Below are 14,680 nucleotides of genomic sequence, written 5' to 3'. Positions count from 1 at the left end.
CTCGACCGCCTGACAGACTCACAGACAGGACGCTTGCCGCCTCAGAGGCTCCGTCAAAGGACACCTGTTATTCGGACGCGCCCCGGTGCTCAGCGACCCGCCTCACGCGGGGAAACGCTCTTCTGCCACTCGAGTGCACCGAGGGCTGTGCTCACCACGCCGGTGGTGCAGACAGACCCCAGGCTGTGTGCACACCGGGCCCCCAACCACCCCACTCTGCAAGGAGCCCTGAACACAGACCGTGCTCATCGCCTGCCACCCATCACGCTTGTGGTGTTCCCGCCGAAGCCCTTTATGGACACCCGAGCCCGTGGGACGCCCGTTCTCCATCCCTGGGCCTCACAGCAATCCCATCCCATCTGCCCCCCCACCACCCCCGTCACTGCCGCCAGAGACCAAACTCCACCAGCCAAGACCTCAGAGCTCAAGACGCAGTGTGGGGAAGAGAGGAATTCCTAATTTTCCACCGACACATTTCCCAGTGGATCCAAAGTGACCTCCAACCAGCCAACTCCGAAATGGAAGAAAATGTTTCAGTTGACCACCTCCAGCCAGCACGGATCTCCCCTCCCCTGCACCTGGTTTTAATGTTTTCTAATCAGTTGTTTCAAATGCAGGAAATATGACTGGTTGCTACCAAAATGTAAAATCACTCTATTTCTGCAGAAAACCGGTATGACTGCGGTAAAGGACAGTGGCTCATAACAGCGGTTCTTCCCGCCCACGAACGAAGCCGACAGGACTGCTCCCTCCTGCACGGTGTGGTCCACAGGCCCCAGCAGTGGGGCCCTAGAAGTAGGGGCATCCATCATCCACCAGTCTGGTCCTCTGCTCCTTATGAGCTCTACCTGGGACAATCCTTCTGGAGAGTTCCTCACCTCTTCTAGTGGGGGACACCTTCCCCCATCCCCTGGGCACAGTGTCTCCAAATTCCCAGAGGCTTCCTCCTTTGTTTCTGGAGCCACCAGGCCGGGAAGAGTGGGGAATGGGGAACAGAAGCGGCCGGACGCTGAGCCAGAGGAAACCTACGCTTTCCCGCAGGAAGCATCGTCTTTGCTCTTTGAACAAATATAACAAGCATCACCCAGTGCCTGCCACATGCAAGATGCTGTCCCAGGCTCTGTGAGGGACACCTGGCACCTGGCCTCCAACAGAGGGGCAGGATGGGGACCAGAAACACACGCATGCAAACAGACGCACATATGTACACGTGCACACGATACACACGTCTCAGCCGCATTCACACACACCACTCACACGCACATAAATAACACCAGGTTAAAACACATCAGGCGGCAGGCGGGAAGGGCCCGGGAGTCCCAGCAGGCGTAGCAGGGACAGCTGTGCCCCGGGGTGAGCTGTGGGGACACACCTGCTCTGTGGTGTCTGCCAGCTTCCAGGGACAGGCGGTTCCTGTCTGCACATTTGCTCCCTCCCTGGACCCAGATCGGAGCGGAGGTTACTGTCCCAGGCGCAGAAGCACGGGAAAACGCTCTCAGAATTTCCAGCAACCCGCCAACAAGACAGTGATAAATGCCACGGACTGCAGGCACTGCGCAGGCACAGATGAGCCTTACGCACCTGCGAGGGGTGAATCAGGCAGCGGACCTTGCAGGCTTACTACCCGGACCCGCCCCTGGGGGGGCCGTCTGGGGCCCCAGGACGCGTGAGCGGAGCTCTCTGGCTGCAGAACCCAAGACAGCTAACACTCAGGCCCAACCTGACTCACACAGTGCTCCGTCCACAGAGGCCTGGGGAGGGACGTTCCCGGTGTCCCTACGGTCACCACACTGGCTTCCACCTGGGACATGGGGAGGGGGGGCATTCTGCTGCTGCTGCTTTGTCCGGGAGCCTCATCGTGTCCTTGATATTCCAAATGGGGCGGACCAGACACCTTCTGGTCCCATAGGAAGCACAAGACCACCTACGTTCCTTGAGTGTATTGCTATCCCAGGAAAGGGACTCCACCCCGCTCTTGCCATGGTGAGCCCAACTTCCAGAGAGCTAACTCCTCCCAGCAGAGGCCGGCAGGCTGGCCACCGGCTGAAGAGTCGTCAGAGCCGCGGGGGCGCCCGAGGCCTCAGGGTTCCTCGTCAGCAAACCCCAGAAGCCAGCCTGTAGAGCGTGAAGCTGACACCCACGCAGGGCCTCCGTGGGGGCCCTGCAGCCACGTCGCTGGTGTGGTAACGAAGGCCGGCAGACCAGCCACAACCGCCCCCAGACGCTGTCAGGATGAGTTTGTGCAAGGGAAGTGTGAGCAAGAGTGCGAGGCTGAAAACGAATCCAGGGAAAATTTCTAACAAAAGGGCAATTCCACCTTAGAATTCTAGGAATTCTACACATTCTTAGAAGCAATGGTCTTGGTATTTATCTGGAGGAGATGGGGCATATTTTCTAACAGACAAGTACAGGAAGATGGGCACAGCCAGATAGCGGTGGGCGTGTGGGTTCCGTGGCCAGGACGGACCTCTGACCTGAGCCGAGAGGGTGTCCGCAAATCTGGGCCGGCTCTCGGGACACCAGCCTAGGGAGGTGACGACAGCATTCGCAGATAGGAAAGCATCCAGACGCTGAAGCAGTCTGGGTTTTTTGGGTTTTGTTTTTAGTCAGAAGAGCTAATGATCTCAGCATGAAGAGACAAAGCAGACGCACCCCTGCCACGTGTTCCCCTTCCCTCCAAGGGACTCGGGGAGGCCGTGGCCACGGGGGCTGCTGTGCTGGTGGTCTGCACTCACTCTCGCCATGTCCACTCTGCCAAGCCTCTTCTGCACGTCTCCTGCACCGTTCTCCTCACTCACAGGAAAATTCTTGGTCTTTCCACACGGTTACTGTGCCTCGTTGGTTGTTCTTGAGGAAGGGGCTACGTCCGACACAAGCTAAGAAGTGCCTGCTGCGTGTTTCTTATGAATCCGAGAACAGCTCTTTGTTCTACTTGGGTTCGTTGTGTCTGGGGGGAAGACTGTGGCTTTCTCTCTGTGTCTCCCTTTGTCTCACTTCTGTCGCCTGCCTCTAGGACCCGTGTTTTCCGTGGAGGCTGAAGATGGGGGGAGTGAGGCCACGGAGTGGCTCGTGTTTGGGGAGGGCGAAGGTGAGGCAGCAGCCGTCCCGTGCACGTCCACTGAGCCCCTTCCCCTCGGGCCACCGTGGGTTCACCCAGTCCGACCTGTGGGGCAGCTCAGGGCGTGCCTCGACACGCTTTCCCCCTCCCGAGGGCAGTGCTGGGTCTGATGCGACTGGGAGCCATGGAGCCCGGCACACGTGGCTGTTTCACTGACGTGTGAACAAACCCTTGTTGAACCGGTTGGAGGCGAGTGAATGGCCGAGGGCTCAGCTCCACTCACAGACAAGAGCAGTTTCTCTTCAGAATGTCAGTCATGCCAAATAATTCAGGGAAACAGCAAGTCCCAACCATCCAAAACCCTGTTCCAGACACTACACAGCACTAAGCAGCTCGGATAATTTAGTGTCATTACATCGAATGTGAGATACTTCCGAGAAGCAGGGCCAGTGAAACGGAAGGTCAGGTCGGTGGCCCAGAATCAACAGGGCAGTAAGAGATTCCTGCATCCCAGGATGGATGGTGAGTAAACAACGGGAGACGGTCCTAACGAAATCCTGCGGCGCTTACTGGGTCGGGAACGCTGCACGATCATAAAAGCAGCTCTGAGGAGTGTCGTGTGAACCGCCCCTGAGGGCGCGGATCCCGGATGTTTACAGATAGAAAGCCGCGACCGCACACGCTGCCTGCTGGTCTGCAGAGGGAAGGACCCGATCACAGACGCCTCAATGCCTGGACGCCTCCCTTGTCCACAAGCAAAGACAGAACCGATTGCTTGCCCCCCACCGAGTGTCCTCCAACAGAGCTCACCTTGTTTGACCTAATTGACAAAAGTGTTATCTGCACACATTTCAGCCGCACGCATTTCCTGCGTGGAACACTGTTCTCTTCCGGAGCCACGAGGTAGGAGGAGGAAGCCAGCGCAGGCTCTGCTCTGTCGGGAACACCACAAAGGAAATGTATCCACATTTCAGGAGACGGATTCCCATGTGGAGCTCAAACTAAGGTGAGTAACAGAAACGCGGAGCCCGGGAACCTGGGATGAAACGTAACGAACAAAGGAGAAAGTCTGAGACAGCTCAAAGGCAGACGGGCGCCTGATCCATCAAAAGCTGGATGACAGAGCAGATAGGAAGCAGCAGGGAAGAGCTGCCCGCGCCCTCGAGGGTCTGGACGCAGGAACGCGGCCAACTCTCAGGAGAAAGGAAAATCTGAGAACAGAAATGCAGACACAGAGTGTCTTCCAGTCGCGGCTGAGTGAGGCCGGGAAAGGCTCGCTGCAGAGGCGACAGCGGCTCAGGGAGAGGAACCCCCGTCCCGGAGACGGCCGTGGAGACGGAGGGTGGCAGGTGTCAGAAACCATGCCCTCTGTCATGAAAGCAAAGGAGAAAAAGCTGAGAGCCAGCCAGGTGAGCAGAAGAACGCAGGTGTCTGACAGCCGAGGGGAGCCGGGCAGACCAGGGCTGTGGGGACAACCGAGTTCCAGCCCCCAGGGACCCACGGCCCAGGAGGGCAGCAGAGGGCAGGGGGTCCCTACAGCCGGGGCTGGGGTGGCAAAGCAGGAAAAATACCCTAAACCGACTGTGGCAGTGGCGACACGCCCCTGTGAACACCCTAAAAACCACCGAATTGCTCACTCGACATGGATGAATTGTCCGGTGTCTGAATGCTCTCTCAGTAAAGCTGTGGAAAAAAAAAAAGGGAAGGAATGTCTCATCTCTTGATTTGAAAAGCAGCCAAGAAATGAAAATTCATGACAATTATAAATATCTAGAAAAAGTGACTACCTTGGAAACTATTGGTGAAGAAAGTAACTAGACGTCTGGGTCTGCGAAGCGCCCACTTGCTTCCTCACTCACACATCACAATATCCGTCCACGAAACACACTCGGGCACCAAGGGCCAAGGAGGCAAAAACCAGCTGTGCCCTCCCCAGGGGCTTCCCGTCCGCGAAGACAGAGATAAGCAAATGCGCGCAAACCTTCTGCTCCTTCAGAGAAATGAGTTTTCAATTACATTCACCACCAGGACCCACCCAAGAGCACAGCGGTCAGCACTCACCCAAGTGTTACTGTGGTCGAGACGCACCTGCAAAGACGTCTGCGGCGGGCGTTCTGTCAGAGCGGAACACTGAACAACGGACAAATGTCAGGGAATAGAGTTTCAGCGAAGGTACAGTACTGGCCCCAGGATGGGACTCTACGCCATCATTTAAAATGACAGAGGGTGCCTGGGTGGCTCAGTCCGTGAAGCATCTGCCTTTGGCTCGGGTCATGATCCCAAGGGCCTGGGATCGAGCCCCTCATCGGGTTCCCTGCTCAGTGGGGACCCTGCTTCTCCCTCTCCCTCGTCTGCCTCTCCACCTGCTTGTGCTCTCTCTCTAATAAATAAATAAATAAAATCTTAAAAAAAATAAAATTAAAAGAAATGACGTTAGAGGCTGGCAAAGGTTGTTTCATTTCTCGTTAAGGGGTGAAAACCCAGCATACGTTACGGTGCTGTTTTTGAATATAAACAAAAATATATTTTTACATTCAAAGAGAGCAAAATGCTTGGTACAAACATTAGGTACCCAACGGTAGCAGTGATAAATTCTGGGTGATGGAGATGGGAAAATCAGAGGGTTTATTTTCCCCTATTTTTCCCAGAAAGTTTTCTGATTTTCTACAATGAGCATGTAATATATATACATATTTTTTGTAAATGTTCACTCCTTTTCCAAAACAGAAGGTACACAAAAGTGCAAATGCATCAACCAGGACACGAATTGAACATTATTTAGAAAAAGCAACAGAGAGGCTGCCGGGATGATGGGTACCGTCTTCTGCAGCCCTGCCCTGGCTCCCCGCCCTTGCGGACCGTCAGCAGTGCATCGACACAACGGTAGCCGCGCTGGGACTCTAGGCCGCGTGACTACCTGAGGGTCCGGAACCCCAGCAGCAGCCCCTCAGTACCGCGGCCTCGCTTGATTTCAACAACAATCAGAAACACAGATGGAGCCCTGGGAGGTTCCGAAGCAGGAACACGGATAACACAAGAGGATGGGACGTGTGTGAGGGGAATTACAGACCCGCCCCCAGGGAAAACACACACCAAGCTCAGCTTGATACAAGTACGCGCACAGCCCGCCCCGCGCCCCATAGATGCCTGGGTCCTTCTATCTGATTTCCGAAAGGCTCTCCAGAAAGTCTCCTCCGACACCTCCCAAACAATTCGGGAGATGTGAGCGGCTGGACTAGTCTAGAAGGGAGGCACACTGCGCTGGCCCGACGGTCAGGCCCAGGTGAACGGACCACCGGTCAGCAGCAAAGCCCAGGCCGAGCCCAGTGGAGTGCCCCAGGGCGCCTGCTCAGTCCTGCTCTGTCCATGCCTGGGACAGTTTTCCTCCAGCTCAAGGTGAGGAACGAGCTAATATGTCACACGATACAATTAAGTTTTCTGAGACATCAAGTTTTAAAGAAACAAATGACTGAAAATTATGGATCGGGACAAATAAAAAACAACTCGATCTAGAGATCTTTGTTGACTGAAAGGCCAGGGTTGACAAAATGAGATGTCCTGCAGCAGAGGCTGGATACACAGGGTGGGGGGAGGGGCTTGGCCGCTCTGCACAGTCCCCCCCGCCCAGGGACGGGGTCAAAGGCGTGGAGAGACAGCCAGGGTGCAGCGAGTGTGGGAATATCCTCCCGGGGGGACCGGCAGCAACGGGGTAATGTTGAGTCTGAGAAATCACATCTCCACCCACACCCCCACCTGCGCAGTAACTGGCAGCTGCTGGGCTCTGGCCAGCACCTGCTGAGAACTTCCCCAGACTTACCTTGTTTGCTTAATTATGTTTTAATGCGTCTTCTTGGAGTGGGAGGGTTTCTGGGTTTCAGTCCGTGGCCTCCTCGGCCTGGGCAGCTACCACATCCATTCTTTGGGACAGCCGGTGCTCCAGAAAGGGGATTCCGCTAACAAACAGAGCTGTCCCAGAGCCATCATTCCGTGGCAGAGGTGGCCTTCACCCGCGGGGGGCCAGGCCTCTCCTGATGGGAGATTCAGGGAGTGTTTCTATGGCGAAGAAACCTTCCTTCCAAGGTCTCCGTGTTCAGGCTCACGCTGGAGGAACACTTCCTTCCTGCAAACGCACGCGACCAAACGTCTCCTTACCAGAGCTGCGCGGGTCGTCCAAGATCCAAGACACACGACGCCACCGGTACGCGAACCCCCGACAGCGGCTCCCCGGGTGACGGGCCAAGCGTCTCCAGACTCCAGTGCCTGCCCTCGGACTCGCAGGCCGAGCCCAAAGGGACAGCCCCCGGTTCTGCCCCTTTACCACAGGGTTGCTTCGGGGTGTGGTTAGGAGGGCGGGCGGGGGTCTCTGCTTCTGGAGCCGCCGCGATGTGTGTGTGCGAGCGCGCGCGTGTCTGGGAGGGAGTGTGAGCGCGTGGGCCGGGCGCGGTGCGCAGAGCGGGGTCCGCGCCTCGGGTGCCCCCGAGCGCCCGCTCCAAGTGGACCCAGCCCTGAGCCGGGGCCGCGCGCCCGGAGCTCTGCCCGCCCCGGGGACCTGCGGCCGGGCGCGAGGGGGCGCCGCGCCACCGCCGCCGGGCGGATCGCCGGGGCCGAGCCGGGCCGGGGGCGGCGCACGGGGCGGTGCCGGACTCCGCGGGCTGCCGGCTCCGGAGACGCTGCGCTCCGCCCCGAGGAGGCCGCGGCCCGGCGAGCGGAGCGGTGACCCGCGGAGTCCCGGCCCCGAGGTAAAGTTGCGCGCGCGGTGGAGCCGGGGTCTGCGCCAGAGGGTCGCCGGGAGGAAGTGGGGGCTGGAGAAGAGGCAGGAGCTCCACACCGGGGGATCGTGGGGACGGGGAGCAGGGAGGGTCTACAAGGGGGGGGGGGGTTCCGGGCAGGAGCAGGGACAAGAGGGCGCGGCGAGGAGGAAAGGTCTACGTTGGAGTCTCTCCGAGCCAAAGCGGGGCAAGGGGTGGGGGGTGTCTACACCGAAGGGGCGGAGGCCGGAACAGGGCAAAGGGGGCGCAGGCGCCTGTCCCGACGCGGCGCTGGTCCCGCACGCACAGTTGCTACCGGGTTGCGCCGTGGAGTGGGGGCAACGGAGATGGGGGGGGGGGCACTTGAAGTGCCCTCCCGGCAGCCTGGAGCCGGGGCGGGGCTGTGCGGGGCGCCGCCCCCAGACCCCTGCCGAAATCCGAGTTCCCTCGCAGGTCGGCGGGCGCCCGGGGGGAGGCGCGCGCGGGCTCTGGCCGCTGGGTGCGCTTCCATGGAGGTCTGGGCAGCCGCAGCCGGAGCCCGGTTCCTGCCTCCGACCCGTCTGTCCGTCGGAATTGCCGGAGCCCAGGTGAGAGGAAGGGCGGGAGGGGCAGAGCGGCGTTCACCACCCGGGGAGTGACCAGGGCTGCCCCTGCGCTCGCCCGCGTTTGGTAGGTGGGCGCACCCGGCTCCCGCTAGGAGGAGGCGGGACGTGGGCGAGTGCTTGGCTCGTGGGGGCCCTTTCCTCGCCTCTTCTCGCCGCCCCTCGTACACACCCCTGCGCGCGCACACTCGCGCGCCTCACACGCGCACCTGACACGCATGCACCTTCCACAGGCACGCACCTCACTCGCACCTGACACACGCACGGCCCTCCTCCCAGCCCTGCCTTCTCCGGCCACCCGGGGCGCAGACCTGAATGGCGAGGGGGTCCCGGCTCACTTAGCCGCGAATTCTGCAAACTCAGGAGCAGCCCGAGCCGGCTGAGGGGCCTCGCACAGTCGCGCGCCGAGGGCAGAGCAGGGGCTGGAGCGGGGGAGGGGGGCGCGCAGGGAGCTGCCCGGGGTCAGACCGGCGAGGGGCGGGGGAGGGGAGTGCTGAGGAGTTCCGTGCGCCTGCGCGTTTGTGCTCTGGCGGTTTGGGGGTGACGGTGGAGCCCCTTCCCGCCTGCCTTGTTCCAGAGGGTTCGGCTTCTGGTTCTGGCCGTCGGAGCGGGGCCACGGTCAGGGACCGTTACTGCCTTTGTTACCGGGGCTGAAACCCCAGCCCAGAGCTTGGGTTTGGGCTCCCGTCTTTAGAATTCCAGAAAGTACTTCTTTTCCCTGTCCCAGGCCTCCCTTTCTCCTCCCTCTTCTTGGGCTGCAAAAACCGATGGTTTCCTCAAGTGTGTGCTCAAGGCCAATGTTGGCACCGAGTAGCGGCTGTAAAATGGATTCTGTGCTGGTGCGTCTCGGAATGGCTGACTCCACGGACCGGCACAAGCGGGAGAGCGTACCCGTGCCCGCCCTGCCGAGGGGCAGCTGCTGGAAAGGACGTTAGTTAGGTGAACCGTCCAAGGTCATCCCTTGCACAGGGAATGAAAGCCCAGGGCAGGAAGTCATAGGATCCATGAAATCCAGGAGGGGTCCCCCAAACCCCAGACTGCTGAAGCAGAGGGGAGGCTGTCCTGTCCGCGCCCCGTCTGTAAGATCGTGCTGTGTGGACCGTGGTGCGCGCACTGCTGCCCTCCGGAGGCTTCTTCGTTAATAATCCCCAGTTGGTCAAGGGGGGTGGGATTGCTGTGGGTTCTCTTCAACTGTGAATTGGGGGTGGGGGTGCATTGGGGCACATTTGGGGGATGAAATCCACTTGGCTGTGGTTCCCTGGTGCGTACCAGCCACACACATACTAAGAATTACACGCCATGGCTAAGAAAAGACATATTTGTATTTTAATTGGAGACAGGTTAGGAAAACAACTTTGAGATTCTTTCCAAGGCTGGTGCCAAACTGTGTTCTGATCCCTTTCCTTTTACAATGTATATATTCCACTTTGCAAAAGTTTTTTTTATACCTTGAGATTTCCATAATTCAAGAAAAAATTGGGTGTTTTTGTAGGCTGGGAAGAAAAGGAGGGAAGCGCGTTGTTAGCTGGCACAGAAGCTGGAGGCTGTGCAGTTTTTCTGTTCTATGCCTGGCACGGAGTCCTGCGCATGCCAGATGCTCCGAAAATCTGAGCTGGTTGATGAATTGTTGGAGTGGTAATTAAGAGTTTGTACCTGGCGTATGGCTGAGAGCTGCATTATCGTAATTACAGGTGTATGTGCCACAATTAATAGGTCGCATGGAACACATAGGTTGGTAGGAAATGAGAAGATGCTGGGGTTTGCCCGGCACAAGCAGGTGGGGCCTGAGTGTCTTGGGAGGACTTGGCAGCCAAGGGCTCAGCAGCCTCTTCCTCCTCCTGTCCCACGGTTCCGGCTGCTCTTCCGGAAGCAGCGCCTCTTACTCAGGCGCCAGGAGGGCAGGACTAGCCGAGGAGTGTTTGGAGTAGGAGGGAGCGCTCAGCTTCTGCAGCAAGAGTGGCTGTGTGGGGGTGGGAGTGAAGGGGAGCAGATGGGGCAGCACCAGGGCGTGTGTGTGTGTGTGCTCTGGGAGGTCGGGAGGCCACCGCAGGACAGCCAGCCCCCAGAGGATCGCTGCAGGACAAGGCAGGTGGGCTCTGCCAGATGAGATGGGCACAGGGGATCCGAGAAGCATGGCCACGTGTGTCTGGGAATCCCTGAGCACCTGTGTGCTAACAGACGATTTCAGGAGGAACCGGGATATTTGAGGGCTGGAGCCCCCACTGCCTGACGGCTAGCTCACGGTTGGCCTGAGTAAGGGTAACCTCGGGAGCCCAGGCCGGCAGGGAAGGGGCACAGCAGCACAGTGAGGTGGGGGCCAGCTCATGGTGCCTGGCTCTCCCTCTTCATGGAGGATGGCCCTGGAAGTGGTCAGGGGTGCAGCCCGGCTCCCAGACCCCACCAGGCCTCCCAGTAGGCCATTGATGTGCACTTCAGAGCTTGAGAGGCCCTCAGGGCTCCTGTGGGGGGTAGAGAAATAGGCGTCCAGCACTTTCTTTCCCTGGGCTCTGAGGCCAGCTCCTCTCTTGGCATCGTGGGCACCTGCAGGCTTCCCTGGGCTCCGTTTAACAAGAGGCTTGTTTGTAGGGGCACCTTAAGTCAGGAACCAGCTTGAGAAGCAAGTGAACGAACCGTCACGTGGGAACAGGTTCCCAGAGGAGGGCTGTCAGCGTCTCTCAGAGTCAGAGCTTCTCAAAGGAGCTGTGAACAGCCTGCTTCAACCTCTTCTTGTGACCGATGAAGTCAGACTTACCAACTGGTTACCAGAAGCTTCCTGTTACTAGTACCCCTAAGAACTAAGGGGGCGCATTCCCGTGAGGGCCAGTGCAAATGTCCTGGGCCTCTTGGGCTGGGAGATGTCAGCAAATTCTTTGACGGCTCGTGTTTTCTGATTTCTCCCGCAGTAGAGGAGAAGGCTGGACTGAGCCATGCCTTAGCTTTCTGATTTTCAGAGGAGAAACTTGTATTGTGAAAAAGGAAGTAATATATTCACTCAAAATGGAAATACCCAGTATTTTAATTTGATTGTGTGTTTAGGGAAAGATTAATTGAAGCGTAATGTATGAGCAACCTTTATGTTGCTCTTTTCAATCAGCGAAGCTAAGACAATGAGAGAGAATTTGCAGCAATGCACGCTCCCCAGCTCACAGTGGTGCTCCTGAGGGGCGGGGTTCAGTGTCCCTCACCTCCTTCTGCCCAGGATGGGGCAGCTGGACATCATGGCATCTCTCGACTTAGCGGTCTCTCCCATTGGCCCACCGGGTGCACCTGCGCTCCAGGCCACACCTGCCCTGTGCCAACCCTCGGCTCGGCCTCCCTTGGACAAGCAGAGCCCTGGGTGGCCGTTCCCAGAATTTAATGAAATTCCTGGGTATTTTTAACCTTCTCAGATATTCGAACAATGAAGTGTAAATCTTAAACCTGAGAGTAGTGTTGGGCACGTGAAATGGAAGGCGAGCATCCCGGGAGCCAGCAGAACCTCAGACGCCGTCAGGCTGACCTGAATGTCACAGCAGCTTTCACTCGGTTCTGTCTTGAAGATGCGGGTTTCTTTCTGCACAGGATTAGAACCAGCGGGAGAGGCTGTACGATGGCCGCGCACCTGCCAGGCCCCAGCGGGACTTGGGGACGGGGATGCACAGAGGGTCTGCCCCCAGCTGGTGTGCCCCGGCTGGCTGTCCCCACACGCGCCCTTGGCCCTCTAGGGCGGAGAAATCAGTGCATCGGGTCGATGCCTGCTTCTGGGCCACACCTCCTCGGGTTCGGTTTGATGGGTCGGGTGGGGCCCAGGGGTTCAGATGCTCAACACGGATTCTGAGTAATTCTCCTGCTTTCGAAGGTTGGAAGTGCTGGTTTGTGTTGGAACTGGCACCTTTGTAGCAAGACAGAGAAGAGAACGTATCCGAATTCCCTATCTCACAGGTGTGGTTTTGTGTGTTCTGGGCCACGATATGAAAGGTGTTTCTTACTGGGGGTTCACAGTAATGGGCAGCCCCCATCCAGACTGCGTATGTCTTGAGGCACCCAGGTCTGTCTGAGTGAGTTTAGTTAGGCCTAGAAATTTCCAAGCACTCTTAGTTAGGAAGCCCAGGTGGGCAGGCGATGGCCAGGGCGCTGAGGTCAGGCCTGGCTGCACTTGGGCCCCTACCCTCGCTGAGGGGTGCCTAGCAGGCTCCCCACGCCAGAGTCTTCCTCCCTCAGCTCAGGTTTGCGCTCAGGGGTGCCCGGCTGTCCCCCTGGGAAGAGTCACATGTATGGCCCAGCGGGTTTCTGACCATCCCTCAGAGCAGACATGCAAACCCATGTCTGGTAAAAGCCAGGAGAGGTTTTCCTTCCTGTTTCCTTTCTTTCGTGTTTTTGGGGTGTGGAGGAGATGTCTTCATGTGTAGGTTAACAGGAAAATAAAGTGCACAAGTTTTATATCTGTATATTTTAGTTAACATCATAGCAATTAATGCAATAGAGTGAAATGCTTTGGTGAAATAAAATGCATTAAAAATTTATGCTCATTATGTAGATTAGTCAGTCACAGGGCAACAGTCCTCTTGGCATCTGTGAGATTGGACCGTGGGGTGGGGAGGACACAGCGCCCCTGTCTTCCGGGCCACTTTTCTGGAGCGTTTAGCACAGCTCACGTTCATTTGGCTGGTTCACATTTCCTTCAAGAAATGGACAGTTTCTGACCATGAACAAATTTCCTTGATTATTTCCACCAGAAGAAAAAAAAGACATCTTTTAGATGAGAAAGGATAGTAAATATACTGTCTTCTTCAATACTCAAGAGATTAGAAAGAGAAGTATTCCAGCGTCTGGAGAAGATGCAGGTGCAGGAGCTGGTTGGGCAGTGCTCAGGATAAACGAGTCCACTCTTCTCTGGTAGTCGTGATGTATTGTTTTCCTAGGGAGCCTGCAACATTGGCAGGCTTGCAGAGTGCATACACATACCCACACATGCATGCATACACATACATACACGTGTGCATGCATACATGTATACATGTGCATACGCGATACACATACATGCATGTGTGTGAATACACATGCATGCATACAGACATAAACATACATGCATGAATACATGCATACACGCATGCATACACATATACACAGACACATCTGCATGTGTACACATACACACATGCATGCATACACGTGTACACACATGCATACACATATACACACATGCATGCATGAATACACATACCCGCACATGCATGCATACACATACATGCACGCATGCATGCATACACATATATGCGCATGCGTGCATGTATACATGTGCATATATGAATACACGATACACATACACGCATACACATGCATGCATGTGCGTGAATACACATGCATGCATACAGATATAAACATACATGCATGAATACATGCATACACATGCATGCATACACATATACACAGACACATCTGCATGTGTACACATACACGCATGCATACACGTGTACACACATGCATACACATATACACACATGCATGCATGAATACACATACCCACACATGCATGCATACACATACATACACGCGTGCATGCATACATGTATACATGTGCATACGCGATACACATGCATGCATACACATATACACAGACACATCTGCATGTGTACACATACACGCATGCATACACGTGTACACACATGCATACACATATACACACATGCATGCATGAATACACATACCCACACATGCATGCATACACATACATACACGCGTGCATGCATACATGTATACATGTGCATACGCGATACACATACATGCATGTGCATGAATACACATGCATGCATACAGACATAAACATACATGCGTGAATACATGCATACACATGCATGCATACACATATACACAGACACATCTGCATGTGTACACATACACGCATGCATACACGTGTACACACATGCATACACATATACACACATGCATGCATGAATACACATACCCACACATGCATGCATACACATACATGCACGCATGCATGCATACACATATACACGCATGCATGCATGTATACATGTGCATATATGAATACACGATACACATACATGCATGAATACATGCATACACATGCATGCGTACACATATACACAGACACATCTGCATGTGTACACATACACACATGCGTACACATATACACAATGCATACATACACGTATACACACATGCATGAATACACATATACAGACATGCATACACATAAACACAGACACATCTGCATGTACATACACAAGCCTGGTGGGCAGGGGAGAACTTTGGAAGAGTCACCAGGC

The 14,680-nt window shown here is 56.0% G+C and overlaps 1 protein-coding gene and 1 long non-coding RNA gene across 3 annotated transcripts in view; one reads left to right on the top strand and one right to left on the bottom strand.

The window, feature by feature from the left end:
• Positions 1-1,934: 1,934 nt before the first annotated feature.
• On the bottom strand, positions 1,935-7,532 carry LOC125282732 (uncharacterized). Its single transcript, XR_007189914.2, has 5 exons — positions 6,876-7,532; positions 5,147-5,188; positions 4,846-5,048; positions 4,696-4,741; positions 1,935-4,094 (listed from the first exon to the last, which is right to left on the bottom strand). It is a non-coding gene; the product is annotated as an uncharacterized LOC125282732 (long non-coding RNA).
• Positions 7,533-7,712: 180 nt separating this feature from the next.
• The window catches only part of KCNG2 (potassium voltage-gated channel modifier subfamily G member 2), a 64,274-nt gene continuing 57,306 nt past the window's right edge, over positions 7,713-14,680 (top strand). For both annotated transcript variants that reach the window (XM_057313315.1, XM_057313314.1), the window contains exon 1: positions 7,713-7,797. The gene's annotated coding sequence lies outside the window, so the exon portion shown is untranslated. The remainder of the gene's footprint in view (positions 7,798-14,680) is intronic.

This window comes from Ursus arctos, unplaced genomic scaffold, assembly GCF_023065955.2.
Source record: "Ursus arctos isolate Adak ecotype North America unplaced genomic scaffold, UrsArc2.0 scaffold_17, whole genome shotgun sequence".
Classification (NCBI taxonomy): Eukaryota; Metazoa; Chordata; class Mammalia; order Carnivora; family Ursidae; genus Ursus; species Ursus arctos.
Note: the sequence above shows the minus strand (reverse complement) of the source record. Positions and strands in the feature narration are given on the sequence as shown.